Source organism: Ursus arctos, unplaced genomic scaffold (assembly GCF_023065955.2).
Source record: "Ursus arctos isolate Adak ecotype North America unplaced genomic scaffold, UrsArc2.0 scaffold_25, whole genome shotgun sequence".
Lineage (NCBI taxonomy): Eukaryota > Metazoa > Chordata > Mammalia > Carnivora > Ursidae > Ursus > Ursus arctos.
The window spans coordinates 41,578-58,051 of record NW_026622930.1 but is presented as its reverse complement, the minus strand read 5'-3'; the positions used below and the strand labels follow the sequence as shown (position 1 = coordinate 58,051).

The window sequence follows — 16,474 nt, the reverse complement described above, 5'->3', positions numbered from 1 at the left end:
TGAGTCTGAGTCTGGGTCTAGGTCAGGGTCAGGGTTTGGACCGGGGTTTGGGTCTGGGTCAAGGTATGGGTCTGAGTCTGAGTCTGGGTCTAGGTCAGGGTCAGTGTTTGGACTGGGGTTTGGGTCTGGGTCAGGGTATGGGTCTGAGTCTGAGTGTGGGTCTAGGTCAGGGTCAGGGTTTGGACCGGGGTTTGGGTCTGGGTCAGGGTATGGGTCTGAGTCTGAGTGTGGGTCTAGGTCAGGGTCAGGGTTTGGACCGGGGTTTGGGTCTGGGTCAGGGTATGGGTCTGAGTCTGAGTCTGGGTCTAGGTCAGGGTCAGGGTCTGAACCAGGGTCAGGGTTGGGTCTGTGTCTAGGTCAGGGTCTGAGTCTGGTCCAGTGTCAGGGTTAGGATCAGGGTCTGGGCCAAGGTCTGGGTCGGGCTCTAGTATAGGGTCTGGGTCTGGGTCTAGGTCAGGTTCTGGGTCAGGATCAGGTCAGGGTCTGGGCCAGGGTCTGATTCTGGGTCAAGATCAGGGTCAGGGTCTGGGTTTATGCCTAATGGGCTCACTTTCCCCTCCTCCATGTCTCTGGGCCACCACATTGGACAGGAATTACCCAGAGTCACACATCAGTCATGGCCTGAGTTGGAGTCTTTTTCTTCTGTCCCTCAGTCTGGGCTCTAACAGAAGAAGAGTGGGATATCCCTCTGGGCACTGATTGTTTGAAACACAGCTGCACTCCAGTCAAGGGCTGTGCAGAGCTTATACCAGTTCCTGATCCCACTCTGCCTGGGCTGCCCCAGGTTCCAGCACAGCCCTGACCCACGAGAGCATGCAGCAGACATGTATGGATCCATACAGGACCGGGTGCAGAGGCCTACCTGCTCCCGTATACAGCCTTCTTGTGGGGCTGGTGGGGCCCTCTTGCAACTGGCTGGATCCTTGGTCCTATCTGAGTGATCAGCAGTAGACAGTCAGGTCTCAGAAAGGGCAACCTTTGGCCTCCAACCATCCAGGCAGGCATCTATGGTCCTCCAGCTCAGGCCACTCTGGATCTTGACCACCCCCGGCAGGTTACTGAGCTGACTGTGCTCCTGGCAATGTAACAGGTCCATGGGCACTATAGACAGTCCCATAGGATGTTTCCATTCCTAACATTTGTGTGCTTGAGACAAGCACCTCCTCCCTCACAGCCTCTGAGCCTGCTAAGAGTGGTAATAATCCTCCAAATACAGAGTGTGGCTCTGGGTACAACAGCCATACAACAGACTGGCCTGGCAGTCCTTTGGCCTCCAGTTATAATGCAAATATTTGCCATGCATACTTGTTAGGAATCAAGGATATAGGGGGGCGCCTGGGTGGCTCAGTCGTTAAGCGTCTGCCTTTGGCTCAGGGTGCGATCCTGGCGTTCTGGGATCAAGCCCCATATCAGGCTCCTCTGCTGGAAGCCTGCTTCTTCCTCCCCCCCCCCCGCCTGTGTTCCCTCTCTCGCTGGCTGTCTCTCTCTCTCTGTCAAATAAATAAATAAAATCTTAAAAAAAAAAAGGAATCAAGGATATAGGAACAACTGTGTGTCCCAGCAGGCAGTATCTCACTGAGACTGCATGCATGACCCAGGGTCTGTGGCCTTTGAACAGCCTGCCAAGTGTGGATTCTGTGCTGTGGGATAATCCTTGAGCCTCCCACTGCTTCATTGAGCAATAATTTCCTCACCATCTACACATTTGTTCTCTGCTCTTTGTAAAAGAGAGAGAAGAGACTGGAAAATGAGCCAGTTTGTTCTTTGGGGATGGGTGATTAATGTGGGGGCAGGTGTCACTCCAGGGCTCCCTCCTCCCAGGGACACGAGTGAGGTCTGTGTGCCTTCCAGTCTCTGAGACGAGAGGACCCAGTGCCCAGGGCAGGAGTCTTGTTTCCCACCAACAGCAAAGTTGCTTTTTCAGCAAGTGGAAGAGCGTCTTGCCATCACGGGAGAACAGCAAGAACACTGGATGGGCGGCTGCAGCCCCTGACCCTGTGACTCCTTCCTTCCCTGGGCTTCAGATCCCACAGCCATGCAGTCCGCCACCAGTGATGTGGAATCTGCTGCTTTCCCAGCTTGGCTTCCATTCTCACGTCCAAGTCCAGCATCTCAGCTTGCCTTTGGGAACCACATCTCACCTGCCTCCCATCCAAACAGTTCCAGAGGGCAGACCCCACTCTCCACCCACCTCAGAGATGGGCATATGATCCAAGTCTACCCAACCCCATGCTCCGTCCTCTGGGTGCTCTAATGGCTTCAAGGATGAGAGTGTGACCCAAGCTAGGCCAAAGACACTGAAAGTCATGACTTTACATGGAACCCAAGGGAAAGAGAAACCCTTCCCAGTAGAACGGATGGTGAGTGGGTGTCAGCCTGGAGTTGTGGGAGGCCCCAGATGCAGTGAGAGAGACTGTGCCTGGGAATGGGGCCACCCCAGAGCACTTAGCAGGATGATTGTCAGCCTCTGGACCTGCCAGTCCAAAACCACTGCTAACTTGTCTCTTGCAAGTATTAACATATTTCTACCATTAAAATATATTAACTTCTTTTACTTCAGTAAGTGTGTCCAGTCCCTTGCCATCCAAAGTGCTAGGTGACACATCAGCATTGACCATCCCTGAGACTCCCCGTGCACGTGTCCTCACTGGGAGGAGCATGGCTGGGGGAGAGGAAGACAGTGAGTGAGGTCAGATCTCAGCAGAGCTCCAGAATAGTTCTGTCCCTGTTCCTTCTCTGCCCCAGAGAGGAAAACCCCAGAACAGTGAGAGGAGAATCAGCACGAGGAAGAGGCCCTGGATGGCTAATTGGTCTGCTTGTTTTTTCCTTATTTTAGGGTCTATTTTGTTAATGTGCATTTTTATTAGGAAATCACCCATTTCCTCTAGGTTTTCAGTCTGATGTAAGAGGTTTCTCTTATTTAACCTTTAAATTTGTCATAAATTTTCACAATTAATGAACAAATGTTGATACGTTATTATTTACTGAAGTCCATACTTATCCAGGTTCCCTCTGTTCTACCTTTTCTGGTTCCAGGATCCCATGAGGGCACCCCGTGACATGTGGTCATCATGTCTCTTTAGGCTCTGCTTGGCTATGACTTGTCTTGTTTTGATGACCTGGATGGTGTTGAGAAGGACAGGTCAGGCATTTTGTACATAGACCTGCATTGGGATTTACTTGTTTTTCTCATGGTTAGACGGGGGGTTGTGGTTTTCAGGGAAGCGGATCACAGAGGTAAAGTGCTCTGTCATCACTGTACAGCAAGGAACACTTGTCACTGTCTGTGTTAACCTTGGTCACCTGGCTGAGGCTGTGTTGGTCAGGCTTCCCCACCATGAAGTTACTTTCCCAGGTGCCTATGGTATGTCCTCGTGAGTAGGAAGACACTGTGCGGAGCCCACACACTTTAGGAGAGGGGAGTCAGCTGTACCTCCTTGATGGGTAGCTGAGTGTCTGTCTATATTTATTATTTGGAATTCTGTTAGGAGAGGTCTATTCAACCCCAATTGTAAAAACCTGTGTAATCTGTTAATAAAAAATACAACTGAGTAATTTAAAAGATCACATTGCCTTACTGAACAATTCATGAATTGGGCAGCATCCCATCTAGCAAATAGAAAGGACCTCCTTTGAGCTGCACGGAAGGAAAGGCTTTTAAAAGCAGACAGGGAATTGAAAAAAGGAAATCGTTAGCAAACAATGCATTGTTTAAGGCAGGGTTGCCCTCCTAAGGGGAAGAGAAGGGGCCATTCAGTACATATTCCAGGTTGACTGGTTAAAGTTTACTTGGAGGTGGGGGTGTGTGAAACTGCAGTTGGGTTAGGTGGTAAGACCTCGTTTGCTGACCTGGGTCTCTTAATGTTAAGTGACTGCATTTGGGGCCTGTGATTTCTTTTTAACAAATCATTTATTTTTTTACCAGTGCTTTCCATTGTCTCCTGTTTTCTGTGGACATCATTCCATCTTTGTGGGGTTTTCTCTGGTACTTCTTTACTTTCTGATACTTCAAGATTATCCTGGCTCCTATATTTACAGTCTCAGTCCTACTATTAGCAATATATTAAAAGAGCTCTGGCTCCTTTTATTAGAGAATGGTATTAAAGTCTTGCCTGTGGGAACTGAATGTGCTCAGCGGACAATGGAAGGCAATATATGCATGTATTCCAACCAATGTAAACACACCTAATTAAAGATGTCCATGTGGTACTGTGTGTATCCGTACTGAGCCGAAGAGGAGTTCATGCCGATGTCTCCAACCTGGTTGTATTGTGATATTCTTCCTTGGCTGATCTGTAACTTTCTACTCCAACAGTGACAAACTGGCTCTCACCACCTGCCATGTTTTAATTCATTGCTCCATTCCAGATTACAGATGGGGAGTTTTCAGATCTGTTAGCTACCACCCTGATCGGAAAGAGCTTTTTCCTTTAGTCTACAGATTCCACTCGTTTCCAAAGTTTACTTAGGTCAGCATCTTCTGCCATACAACCTGCAGTGGGTGTTTTTTCATACATTTCCAGTACAGTTAGAGTCTTTGTCATTTTCTGTATCCCACTGAAGGGGCAGAAGAAAGTTTGCTCATTTCAAGGTTCTTTCAGTTGGATTGGGAATTATGCATTGACATGAAACAGATTAACAGGAGGGAAAAAGCCCACAAAGTTTAATCATGTCCACATGATTAAATGATGAAGGCAGGCAGGTTTTATACTTTGTGGACAAAGAGAAAATAAATCTGTGAGAAATTCACAGAAGGAAAACAACCTTGGGAGCTTCAATTAGTAAAGAATTCTATACAGAATTCAGGCTGGGGTAGTAAGTTAGTCAAAAGTAACAAGGGTTGTTTATGCAGCCTTCTGGGCTCTAAATTTCCCATCTCTGGTGATTAGGAAGTCTTTTCACCTCCTGGTACAGGGAGATCTTCACGTGCAGATAGATTTCCTGCTTCCAGGGGGACAGAGGAGGGTTTAAGCGTCCCTCTTACATAGGCTGTCTCTTAAGTAACTTCTATTTAAAATATCTATATGTCAAAGTGGCAGATTTGGCTTGGCCTCTACACCACCCTGTGACACTCCCACATCCTAAGTAACTTTATTTCAGCAGCTTATGATTTACTCTTGGGGATGTAAACATGTTTGTGTTTTTTAAAGATTTTATTTTTAAGTAATCTCCACACCCAACATGGGGCTCGAACTCACAACCCCGAGATCAATAGTTGCATGCTCCACCGACTGAGCCAGCCAGGTGCCCCAAAATGTTTGGGTTTTGACAAATGAATAATGGCAGGTATAAATCATTAAAATATGATGGAATTCACCCCTTGATCATTTTATCACCTCTAGTTTTGCCTTTTCCAGAATCTTCTACACATGGGGTCACTCAGTGTGTAACTTTTTCAGACTGGATTCTTCGACTTAGAGAAATACATGTAAAGTTCATCCATGTCATTGTGTGGGGGTGATGGTTCATTTCTTTTTATTGCTGAATAGATTAACAGGAGAAAAACAAGTCAAAGTTTAGTATCATTCAAATGTTCTGTATTCATGGGAGATACCCAGGAAAACGGAGTAACCCCTTGAAGTGACCCAGCCTTCACCCTAAATGCCATCTTCAACTAAAGACCAAAAGATTGTAGGTGGTGGGAAGGCCAGTTAAGGGATGTTATCAGGTGAGCACAGTAAGTGAGGGAATGGTTGTTACACAGATTTAAGTCTGTGCTTTTTCTTTCAGTAAGAGTTTCTTGAGATTTAGTCATTCTGTTCCTGATACAGAGGGAGACAGGCCTACCAATGGAGCTTTCCTTTATCAGCGTACCTTTCACTCACCAAACAGCAACTTCTACCCAGTTGTCAGAGATTCTCCCATGTCTGCTGTTTCTTAAAATTAATCCACCCAAATAACCCTTGTGCCAAAGAGGCACATTTTGCCTGGCATATTCTGCTTCCTTCACATGGATGCACTCAGTTTGCTTATGGATTCATTACCGGAAGGACATCCTGGCTTCATTAAGTTTGTAACCACCATGAATAGAGCTGCCGTGCATAACTGCATGTTTTTGTTTGGAAATAGCTTTTCAAAGAAGTGGTCTAAATACCAGAAGTACAATTGTTGGACCTTAATGTGAGACTTATTTAGGTTTGGAGAAAATGGCCAAACTGTCTTCTGAAGGGACAGTTGCTGCCATTCCTCGCCTTCCAGCAGTTGGTATTCTTGTTTCTGGAGTTCAGCATTTGGAATAGGTGTGCAGTGCTGTCTCACTGTCGTTTACACTTGTTCTTTCCTAATGATGACGTCGAGCATATTTTTGTATGCTTATTCTGTGTCTGCATATCTTCTTTGTCCAGGCATTTTCAGACCCTTACCCATTATCAGTTAGGATGTTTGTTTCCTTATTGTTCAGTTCTGATAGTTTTTTGTATATTTTGAATACAGATCTTTTACCAGATATATGTTTTGCAAATATTTCCTCCCAGTTTGTGGCTTGTCTTTTAGTTTCTGAGCAAGGTCTTTCACAGAGCAGAAGTTCTAATTTCAGGAAGCTCATGTTATCAGTTTTTCTCTTTTGTGGATTGGCGTTTGGTGTTGTGTTAAAACTCATCACCAAACCCAAGGTCATGTAGATATTCTTTTATGTTTTCTTCTTGACAGTTTTACATTTTAAATTCATCTACAATGTTGAATGAATTTTGGTGTAAATCGTAAAGCTTGTGCCTGCATTTCACTTAATTCCGTATGGTTTCTAATTAATTGTATCTATTTCTGGAGATGTCGGGGGTAATTGGACTCCATTTCAGTTTGAATTTTCAAAATGTAATGGATTCAGCTGGACCCCAGAACGGACAGGTGCCTCCACTGAACTGAGCGCACCGCCCCCTGCACCGCCCCCACCGCCCGCAGGGGGCGCCCGAGTCCCGCTCCGCGACTCCCATGCGGGGCATGCGCTTTCCGGGGCGCTGACGGGCGTTCCAAGTCCTCAGGACCCTCTGTGCTGACGCCCCCCCCCCGCCCCCCCCTACTTCGGGAGGACGTGGGGCCTCATCCACGGTCAGGAGACCGGCCTCCTCAGGACCCGCTGTGGAGGACATGGGGCTGAGTCCACAGCGACAGGACCCGCAGTAGAGGACGTGTTTCCGCGTCCACACCCACAGAACCCGGGTCTCCTCAGCATCCGCCTCCGGAGGAGAAGGTGAGGAGAAGCCTCCTGAGCGGGGACTGCCGAGGGCTTCGTGTTCACAGGACCCCGCGGAGGAGGGGCGCGCTGTGTAGACGGTGGGGTTTCCGTGGTTTGTGTGCGGTGCCGTGGGGTCCCTGGCGGGGCTGCGCGTGGGGCTGTGGGGTCTCCCCTCTCTGGGCCCGGATCCGCTGGGCTGGTCCGCGGGTCCGTGTTTATGCGCACACGTATCCGCAGGCGGTCTGCAGTCAGGGAGCCTCCGGCCGCCCACCTGGCGCTCCTGCTCCCCCGGCCTCGGCCCCGCAGGGTCCTCCCCGCGTCCACACCTGGTCTGGGCTGTCGGTTCGGTGTCTGGAGGTTCGGTAGCGACGGCGCGCGCTCTGCAGACAGACGGCTGTGGGGAGAGCAGGTGTTCTCACGGCGTCGGTTCTTCCCGAGCACAGAGTGTCTTCCGGTCTCCGTGTGTCTCCCTCGACGTCTGTGTCGGTGTCTCACGGGTGTCCGAGGACAGGGCCGTCCGTCTCCCTCGACGTCTGTCATCGGTGTCTCCCGGGTGTCCGTCTGTCGTCGGTGTCTCCCGGGTGTCCGTCTGTCGTCGGTGTCTCCCGGGTGTCCGGGGGACAGGGCTGACCGTCTCCCTTGACGTCTGTCGTCGGTGTCTCACGGGTGTCCGAGGACAGGGCTGTCTGCCTCCCTCGACGTCTGTCGTCGGTGTCTCCCGGGTGTCCGAGGACAGGGCTGTCCGTCTCCCTCGATGTCTGTCGTCGGTGTCTCTGGGTGTCCGTCTGTCGTCGGTGTCTCACGGGTGTCTGAGGACAGGGCTGTCCGTCTCCCTCGACGCCTGTTGTCGGTGTCTCACGGGTGTCCGAGGACAGGGCTGACCGTCTCCCTCGACGTCTGTTGTTGGTGTCTCCCGAGTGTTGGAGAGCAGGGCTGTCCATCTCACTCGAACTCTGTCGTCGGTGTCTCACGGGTGTCCGAGGACAGGGCTGTCTGCCTCCCTCGACGTCTGTCGTCGGTGTCTCCCAGGTGTCCGAGGACAGGGCTGTCCGTCTCCCTCGATGTCTGTCGTCGGTGTCTCTGGGTGTCCGTCTGTCGTCGGTGTCTCACGGGTGTCCGAGGACAGGGCTGACCGTCTTCCTCGACGTCTGTTGTTGGTGTCTCACGGGTGTCGGAGAGCAGGGCTGTCCATCTCACTCGACGTCTGTCGTTGGTGTCTAACGGGTGTCCGAGGACAGGGCTGTCCGAGAGCAGGGCTGTTCCCTGTTCAGTACTTCATGGAGGAGGAGGAGGAAGTTGGGCGGGTTGTTCTGGAGAAAAGCGAGGTTCGGGGTGATGTTAGGTTCTCACCCACTGTGCTGCAGGCGTGGTGACTTCTTGGAGGAGGTAAAACCCGCGTCTTCCCCTTTGGGGCCTGTGACTCATGAGTCTCTGCTGTGGGGCTTCAATGTGGGGTCTGTAATTGACAGTTGTTCATGTAATTGACACTGAGCGGTTGGCTCCCCCGCCCAGCGACCCTTCTGGCGACCCTAGTCCACTTGACTGAGCCTTCCCTTCACGCATTTTCACAGTTCTAACCAGTTTTTGGTGGAGCGTTGTCGAAAATTCAAATTCCAGATCCCGCTGCTTCTCTTGCATCCGAGACACAGGGGCCCCCGATGTCATCCTCCCATGAGTCTCTTGCTAACCTGTGGCCTCCTGCACTGGTGAGTGGCCTCTCCGCAGTGGGCGAACCGGGTCTGGGAGGACTTGGCCTCCATCAGAAAGCTTGATGTGGGCTCTGCTCCTGTGACCTGGTGCTGACCTGGTTGTTTGTAAGAGTACTTGACTCTGCGGTGATTTCAAGGTGCAGTGAACCTGTCACAGCAGCACAAATACGCTTTATCTCCACACTCGGACTCCCCAGCTGTCGTTTCTTTACCACATTTGCCACTTCACACGGGATACTTCAGTGCGTTTTACCCCGAACAGGGACAGGCTCCCGCGGAACCACCACGTAGCCCTGAACGAGGAAATCATCGCAGTTTCCATATTATAATCCAGACCACAGGTCCACTTGAACTGTCGCCACCTGCCTCGCTGTCTGAAATGTCCTGCTCCATTCGGATCCAGTTTTCTTCTTCTGCAACTGCTCCCAAGACTTTCCCGTATTTGCACAACCCTGATGGATTTAAGGAGCACAGATGGCTCCTATCTGGGTGGCCTTTCTGGATGGCTTATGTTGCTTGGGCTGTTTTCAGTGTCCGTCCATGTGGTGACATGCATCAGTCCTTCATTTTTTCACTGTGACTAAACATAGTAACATTTACCACTTAAAACATTTCAGGTTCACAGTTCTCTGGCCTTAGCTGAGTTCACACGGTGGTACATCATTCTCTAGAACTTTTTCTTTCTCCCCGAGGGAGACTGTATGCATGAAACACTAACTCCCCATTCCCCTTTCCTCTCAGCCCTGCAGCCACGTTCAACTTTCTGTCTCTAGATACCTCATACAGGTGGAATCACACAGTATCTACCCTTCTGTGAAAGCCAGCATCCTGTCCTTGTTCCTGATTTCAGAGTAGAGCTGTCAATCTTCAGACTTGAGCATGGTGTTTGCTATAGATTTATTGAAAAAAAAATTACCCCTTATTCCTGTTTTCATGAGTGTTCATATCAGCAACAGACTTTGGATTTTGGTTAGAACCTTTTCTGCATCAATTAATATGACCACATGTTTTTATTCAAAAATTTATTGCGGAGTATAACATTGCTTGGTTTCGCTATATTGAACAATCTTTGAGATGTTTGTGAAGAGACACTTATGATGTACAATATATTTAAGAGCTCTTGGTTTTGCAATTTTTCTGATCAGGCTTCTTACATCTATTTTAAGACAGGTGTAGGAATGTATTTGCTGATTTTGTGATGATTTCATTGGGGTTGGTATTAGTGGTTAGGATTGGTGTTACGGGTTGTTAGGGTTATGGTTGGGTTAGGGTTAGGGGTCTCCCTGTCCTCTTCTGCACAGAGCCCATTCTCCTCCAGTAACCAGAGTGATCTTTTCGACACATTACATTTGGGCCTCTCTGTGGTCTGCTCCCCTCCTGCCCATCCTCTCCAGCCTCACCCCTCCCACCACGGCCTGCCCCTCTGTGGGCCACCCAGGGGTATGATTGTCCCACATGTGCCTCAGGCCTGAGTCCAAGACTTTGCATTCACTGTGCCCTCTCCCAGGAGCACTCTTCTCTCCCCCTGCTTCATGTTTGGCTTGTTTCCCCATTGGCTGGGCCCCAAATTGCCCCCTGATGACCTGACTCATGTCTGCTGGTTGAATGTGCCTGTCCGCTATTTAAATGTAGTGCCCGCCTTCCCGATGTGAGCAATTTGCTAACCTGCCCATGATGGGGCAGGTGTAAGGACGTAGCCTTAGTGTCTGCATAAAAAATCAGTCTCAGAGGGCTCACCAAACTTGCCTGATGATGGGGAAGCTGCTGTCCCTATGGTGGGGAGCAGGTAGTCCCCTCAAAGGGGGACCAGTCATGTGAGGTGGTTGGACAAGACTCCCAACTTCTTGTCTGGGGAGATGTAGACCTGGACCTGGAAGCTTACACCCTTGGATTCAAGGCTGGGGCCTAAGCAAGCTCCTTCTTCCAGAGGTCCTCTTTCCCCTTCCCTGATCATGGGCTGGACCTGATTCCTGACCTGGGGGAGTTCGAGGGTGACCCCTCCTAGGAATACCAGGGGTTTACTGAGGACCTTGTCAGCAGGATGCCCAGTAGCCTTGAAGGGAGGACCTTACAGAGGTGGAGACAGCTCTGTGGGGACCGGTGACATCCCACTCAAAACAAAATGGGGCTGGTGGCTGGCCCTGATGGTTCTACTGTAGGGCATAGAAACAAGGGCTGTGCCCCAAGGTGCTCCGCTCCTGGCAGGTGGGGACAGGACCTGGGGGTTTGCCCGGGAGCTCAGCACAGGGGGAGTGTTCCTGGCTCCAGCATGCTGGAGTCCATGTGTGGCTTCATGGGCTTCCAACCTCTTAAGCCTTAGGCACCCCTTTGTAAGATGGGGTGCTGACGGCCCCCATCTCTGGGAGCAGAAGGTAGGGAGGCCCCATGGGCAGACTCACTCAGGAGAGGCCAGGAGAGTGGCTGTTGCTTAAAGCAGCCCAGGGCCTGACCCCTTGAAGAAGGTACACAGGTCTATGGCCCTCAGTTTCAGGGTCCTGCTGCCAGCCTCTGGCAGTGACCCTCCTCTCACCCTGTCCCCGTAGCTATGTGGTCTTCCTGGAGCTGGTCCTGCAGACGGCAAAGAAGCACTTCATGGTGGGACACAGGGTCACCTACTAGGTCTTCACTGACCAGCTGGCTGCTGTTCCTGTGTGCCCCTCTGTGAGGGCCAGAGGGCGGTGGTCCTCAGTGTCCGCGGTGCTTCATGGCAGACACAGCGTCACCTAGTACGTCTTCAGCAATCAGCCAGCTGCCATACTCTTGTGCCCCTCCGTGAGGGCCAGTGGGTGGTGCTCCTCAAGGTCTGCGGTGCCTCATGGCGGACACAGCGTCACCTAGTACGTCTTCACCAACCACCAGTTGCTGGGCCTGTGTGCCTCTCCGGGAAGGCCAGAGGGTGGTGGTCCTTGAGGTTTGCGGTGCCCCGCTCTGGCAGGATGTGTCCATGCAGCACATGGCGATGATCAGCCGCTTCTGTGAGCAGCGCTTCCTCCGTGAGGTGGACGACCTGGTGTGCACGGATGTGGACATGAAGTTCCGCGTCATGTGGGTGTGGAGATCCTGTCCCCCCCTTTGTCACTTTGTACCCCAGTTTCTACTGGGTGGCCAATGAGAACTTCAGCTACGCGCGCCGGCCGCAGTCCCAGGCCCACAACCCCAGGCACCAGGGCAACTTTTACTATATGGGGGCCTTTTTGGGGGGGGTCAGTGGTGGAGGTTCACTGACTGACATTGGCCTGTCACCAGGCAATGGGGGTCGACCTGGCCAATGGGATGGAGGCCATGTGGCCTGACAAGAGCCACCTGAACCACAAGCCCACCAAGCCCCGGAGGCCACGTGGGACCTGAGGCTGCTGGGCTGTCCTCCCCCCACCCCGGTCCTGAAGATGCTGAGATTCGGGCAGTCCCCAAGAATCACCAGGACATCCAGAACGCATGAGGGGCTCGCCCTGTCTCCGTCAGGGTGGCCTCTCTGAGCGGAGCCATAAGAGCAGATTCCTTCTTCTGTCCCCTCAACTGTGGAGTCCAGCACTGCCCACTCGGGCATGTCCAGGGCCCCTAGCTGCCCCCATGCACAGGAGGCCTGCCTGGGGCACAAGTTCCTTTCTTTGTGGTCAGTGCATTTCGATCATTTCTGGGTCATTTGCAGCTGCGAACGGCTCCAGTTTTATGTCGAATGTTTTTCTGTGTCAATGCTGAGCAACCATCTTTAAAAAGAACAATTGAGGGAAAAGGTTTTCTCCCTGGTTCTAAACAGACATGGCCTGGTGGGCTGGGAGCGGCCCTGCAGCAGCCTTGGAGCCAGAACGGGCCCTGGCTGGGTCTTCCTCCCAGTCCCTGCACCTCGCGGCAGCCATGGGCCTTCAGGGTCAGGGGTGCGCCGAGCCACCTCTCAGACCCTCAGTCCCCTGACCGCCTGAGGCTGTGACCGCTAGCACGGCCTCCAGGAGCATGGAGCCCTCTGGGTTATTTCTGGTTCCTGCCTTGGTTTTAAATGGCTATTTCTGTGCTGGTGTTTGTGAGATGTGGGCACTGGCTCTGTCTGGATGTGCGTCCTGTTGGGATCCCTCAGTGCCCACTGGAGGGTTTGCACCTGTGGACTCTCTCTGGAACATCTGCCTGCACTTCATCTTAGCAAGCGTTCACTGAGTGCCTACTGTGAGCTCGGTCACCAACAAGGGGCAGAGCGTGAGAGCGAGAACCAAGATACAGGGTCCCTGCTCCAGGGCCCTCCTGGGACTCGCGATGGCCCCGTCCTCCTGACTCACTACTTTCCTATTGTGGTGTAGTGGACATATGACTGATACCGTTAAGCACGTTTCAGGGTACAATTCAGTGGCAATACGTACATTCACTGCTCTGCACCTGCCACCTCCATCCATTGCCACAACTTCATCGTCATCCCAAACTGAACCTCTACCCACGAGACCCTAACCCCCATTCCCCCTCCCCAGCCCCGGCACCCAGCAGCTCCTTCCACCTCTGTGAATCGGAGTGCTCTCCGTCCCTCATGAGTGGGGTCCTCCAGTATCTGTCCTTTAGGGACTGGCTTATTTCACATAACACAGTGGCCTAACGTCTGTCCCCATGAGCCTGGACCTGACCCACTTTTCCCCCAAAGCAGTGGCTCAGCCCTTTCCTGTCTAAGCTGAGCCTCCTCTGCTCCCCTCTGCTCCCCTCATCTTCCTTCTCAGCCTGAAGATGATGCCAACCAATCTTCAGCTTTGAAGAGCTGTTCAGTCCAGATGCTGGACACACACCAGGGGGGCCTCGGGCCTCACCTACCCCATCTGTCCATGTCTGGTGCCTGCCCCCCCCCAGCCGGCCACCTGCACCTTCCACAGGTGTCCCCATCTCAGGAGAGGGAAACACCAAGTCCAGACCCTTGGAGACCTCAGTGACTTCTTGCTTACCACCAACTGTAGTGAGGTGGCTACTGGAGGGCATTCGATGTCCTAAACATTTAAAGGCATATGTGAGTCTCTGCTGCCCAGGGCAATGGGTAACAGTTGGGGCAAACAGAAACCAAGCAGATTCACTGGAAGAAAGGCTGAGTGATGAGGAGCGTTAGGGAATAGGGCCTGGAAGCTCTGTCACCACCTGACCTTCAGATGCTCCCCAGTTCCTCCTGTGCCTCTGGTGTCTTCCTGGAACCCTGGCCTGGCTGTTTTCAGACAGCTCGCCCCATGGTACCCTCACTTTCTGGGGGGGGGGGTTTGCTGAAATCCGCAGTGTGTCCTGCTGCCCCACCTGGATCACATCGTCTGGGCCATCTGAGGACCCAAGACTGTGGGTCTGTGGCCTGGAGGGATTCTGAGCAGAGCTGGTGGGATGGGAGGGCTGCAAGCCACAGAGACAGGTTTCCAGAAAGCTACAAAGCTACCTTCCTACAGTTTTTGAATCCAAGCCTTGAGATCTTTAAAATGCCAGCAGTGTTACAGCATGGGCCAGAAAAACAAATGTCCCTGTGCACCCAACACCACCTAAACTATTGGCCATTTCCTGTCACTTGAGCTGAGTACAAAGGATTGGGAGTGGGGGCTTGAGGGAGGGGTCCTGGGCCAGACTTTGTGTTTCAGGGACAAAGGCCATCCAATCTAGTGCTGGACCTGAGGCAGGGGCCTGTGTGGAGACCCCAGCTGCAGCCACTGCTGTCTGCTGATGCCCCCTCAGCCCTCCCCAGTGCACCTGCTGCTGGGGGAGGGCCTGCCCCCTCCTCCCTGTGGAGGGTTCTCTCCTGCACCAGCGGTGCCTCCCCCCTGCAAGTCACTGCCAGCCTGCAGCCTGGGAGTGTGGATACCCGGATGGCCTCCAGTCCTGGGGACAGAGCCAGTGCATGTGGGACCTGGTCTCCCAGCAGGCCTGAGCACCCAGGCCACCACGGTGCTCGCTCTCCTTCTGCAGGCTCACTATGCCATGCCCTCCCTCAGGCCCCCTGGGCCCAAGTCCTCCTCTGCTTGGGAACCACCCTCGGCCCATTCTCTACATGCTGGGACTGGGAGTGGGTCATCTGGACCTTCTAGACTCATGCTTCGGTGCCCGTGACATGGGCACAGTCCGGCCTCACAGACTGCTCATAGGAGACCCAGCTCAGGAAGATGCAGCCCGCTGCAAGGGGGGATGCCAAGTGACCCAGAGTGAGCACACAGGCCTCGCACAAACACGGGGCTCGTGGGGCCCAGCACAGGATGCGGGCACCTAGCCACAGGTCACGGGAAATCCCAGTGAGGGTGGCCCTGGTGGGGAGGCCACAGAAGGGTTCCAGAAGAGGCAGGCGACAAGGAAGACAACAGGACAGAGATTCCCAAGGAGGTCGATGGAAGAATCAGAGGATTGCAGAGGCCTTGGGAAGACTTGAAGGCCCTGGAGATGTTGGCTGAATCGCTGTCATTTGGTCAGAAAAGTTGTGTCACAAACCCCCATCAACACTGGATGATTTACTCTTCGTTGGTTCTAGGAATCAGTGCGTACCTGCCATGAGAACTCACATTGCGTTAAGTCTAGGACATACTTTTCAGGACTAGATTTTTCTAGACGAAGTGCTAAGCATGGGTCTCTCCATTCTTTTCTTTGCGCAACTGGCCTCTGTTTTCAGGAGCAGATTCCTGGTGCTCATCACCCCTGCTCACCCTGAGGTGACCCCTGTCACCTCCCACAGTGGACATGACGGTATGGGTTGGGGGGGTTGCTCACTGATGAAGCCCCAGTGCTCAGTACACAGCAGGGCCCCCAGATCCTCTGCTGAATGAGGGAGGGCCTGAGGGAGGATGGGAGTGAGGGAAAGAGGGAGGGAGGGAGGATGGAAGGGGTGGAGGGGAAGGAAAGAGGCGGGGGGAATGAATGACGGAGTGAATAAATGATGTAGGGAGGGAGGGAGTGAAACCACGGAAGTAAGGTCCCTACATCAGGAGCCATTATTTGGGGTGAGGTCCGAGGGCATCATAGCCCGGGCCCTGGATGGTGGCTCAGGGCACGTCCAACTGTCCTCCCAGTGCTGACCATCCTTCTCCTCGGACCTGCTGTCATCCTGGATCCTCTCCACCTCCTCCTCAGACAATTCTGAATGTTCCCAGGAATAGGGTGTCAGGAGGGGAGTCTCAGGAGGGGCTTCCCTGATCCTGTGCCCCAGAGGAAGCTGTGACAGTAGCTACAGGGCATTCTATCATGAGGACTGGGACCGAGGATCCCATCCATCTCCTTGGGCATTAGTGTTGGAGCATACCCTGCTCTCTCCACCACTGCTGTGATGAACACTCCTGAAAATACATCTGTGAAAAACCGAGTGAGAGTTTTCAGGGGTGAGTCTGAGGACGAGCATGCTAGGTAATGGGTGCACCTGCGGCCTGGGATGGGTGCGGCTCACTGTTCTCCCAGACAAGGGTGCCCGTCACCCTTCTCTCCAGGGGACCTGTGGGAGACTTCTGTGTCCTCACATTCTCCCCAGGGCTGCTGGTCCCCGGACCAGACACCTGCCAGTCTGAGGTTGACCAGTGCTGCCTCCATAGGGTTTCCTTTGCCGGAGTCCTTCCCCGGAAGCTCCCGCATCTCTGACACATACTCCCCGCGTGCCTATCCTCCCCCTTGGACTTGCATG

At 52.7% G+C, this 16,474-nt stretch overlaps 1 pseudogene; it reads left to right on the top strand.

Annotated features, from left to right (window-relative positions):
• The first annotated feature begins 8,448 nt into the window (after positions 1-8,448).
• LOC113250034 (histo-blood group ABO system transferase-like) lies at positions 8,449-12,319 on the top strand (annotated as a pseudogene).
• Positions 12,320-16,474: the final 4,155 nt, after the last annotated feature.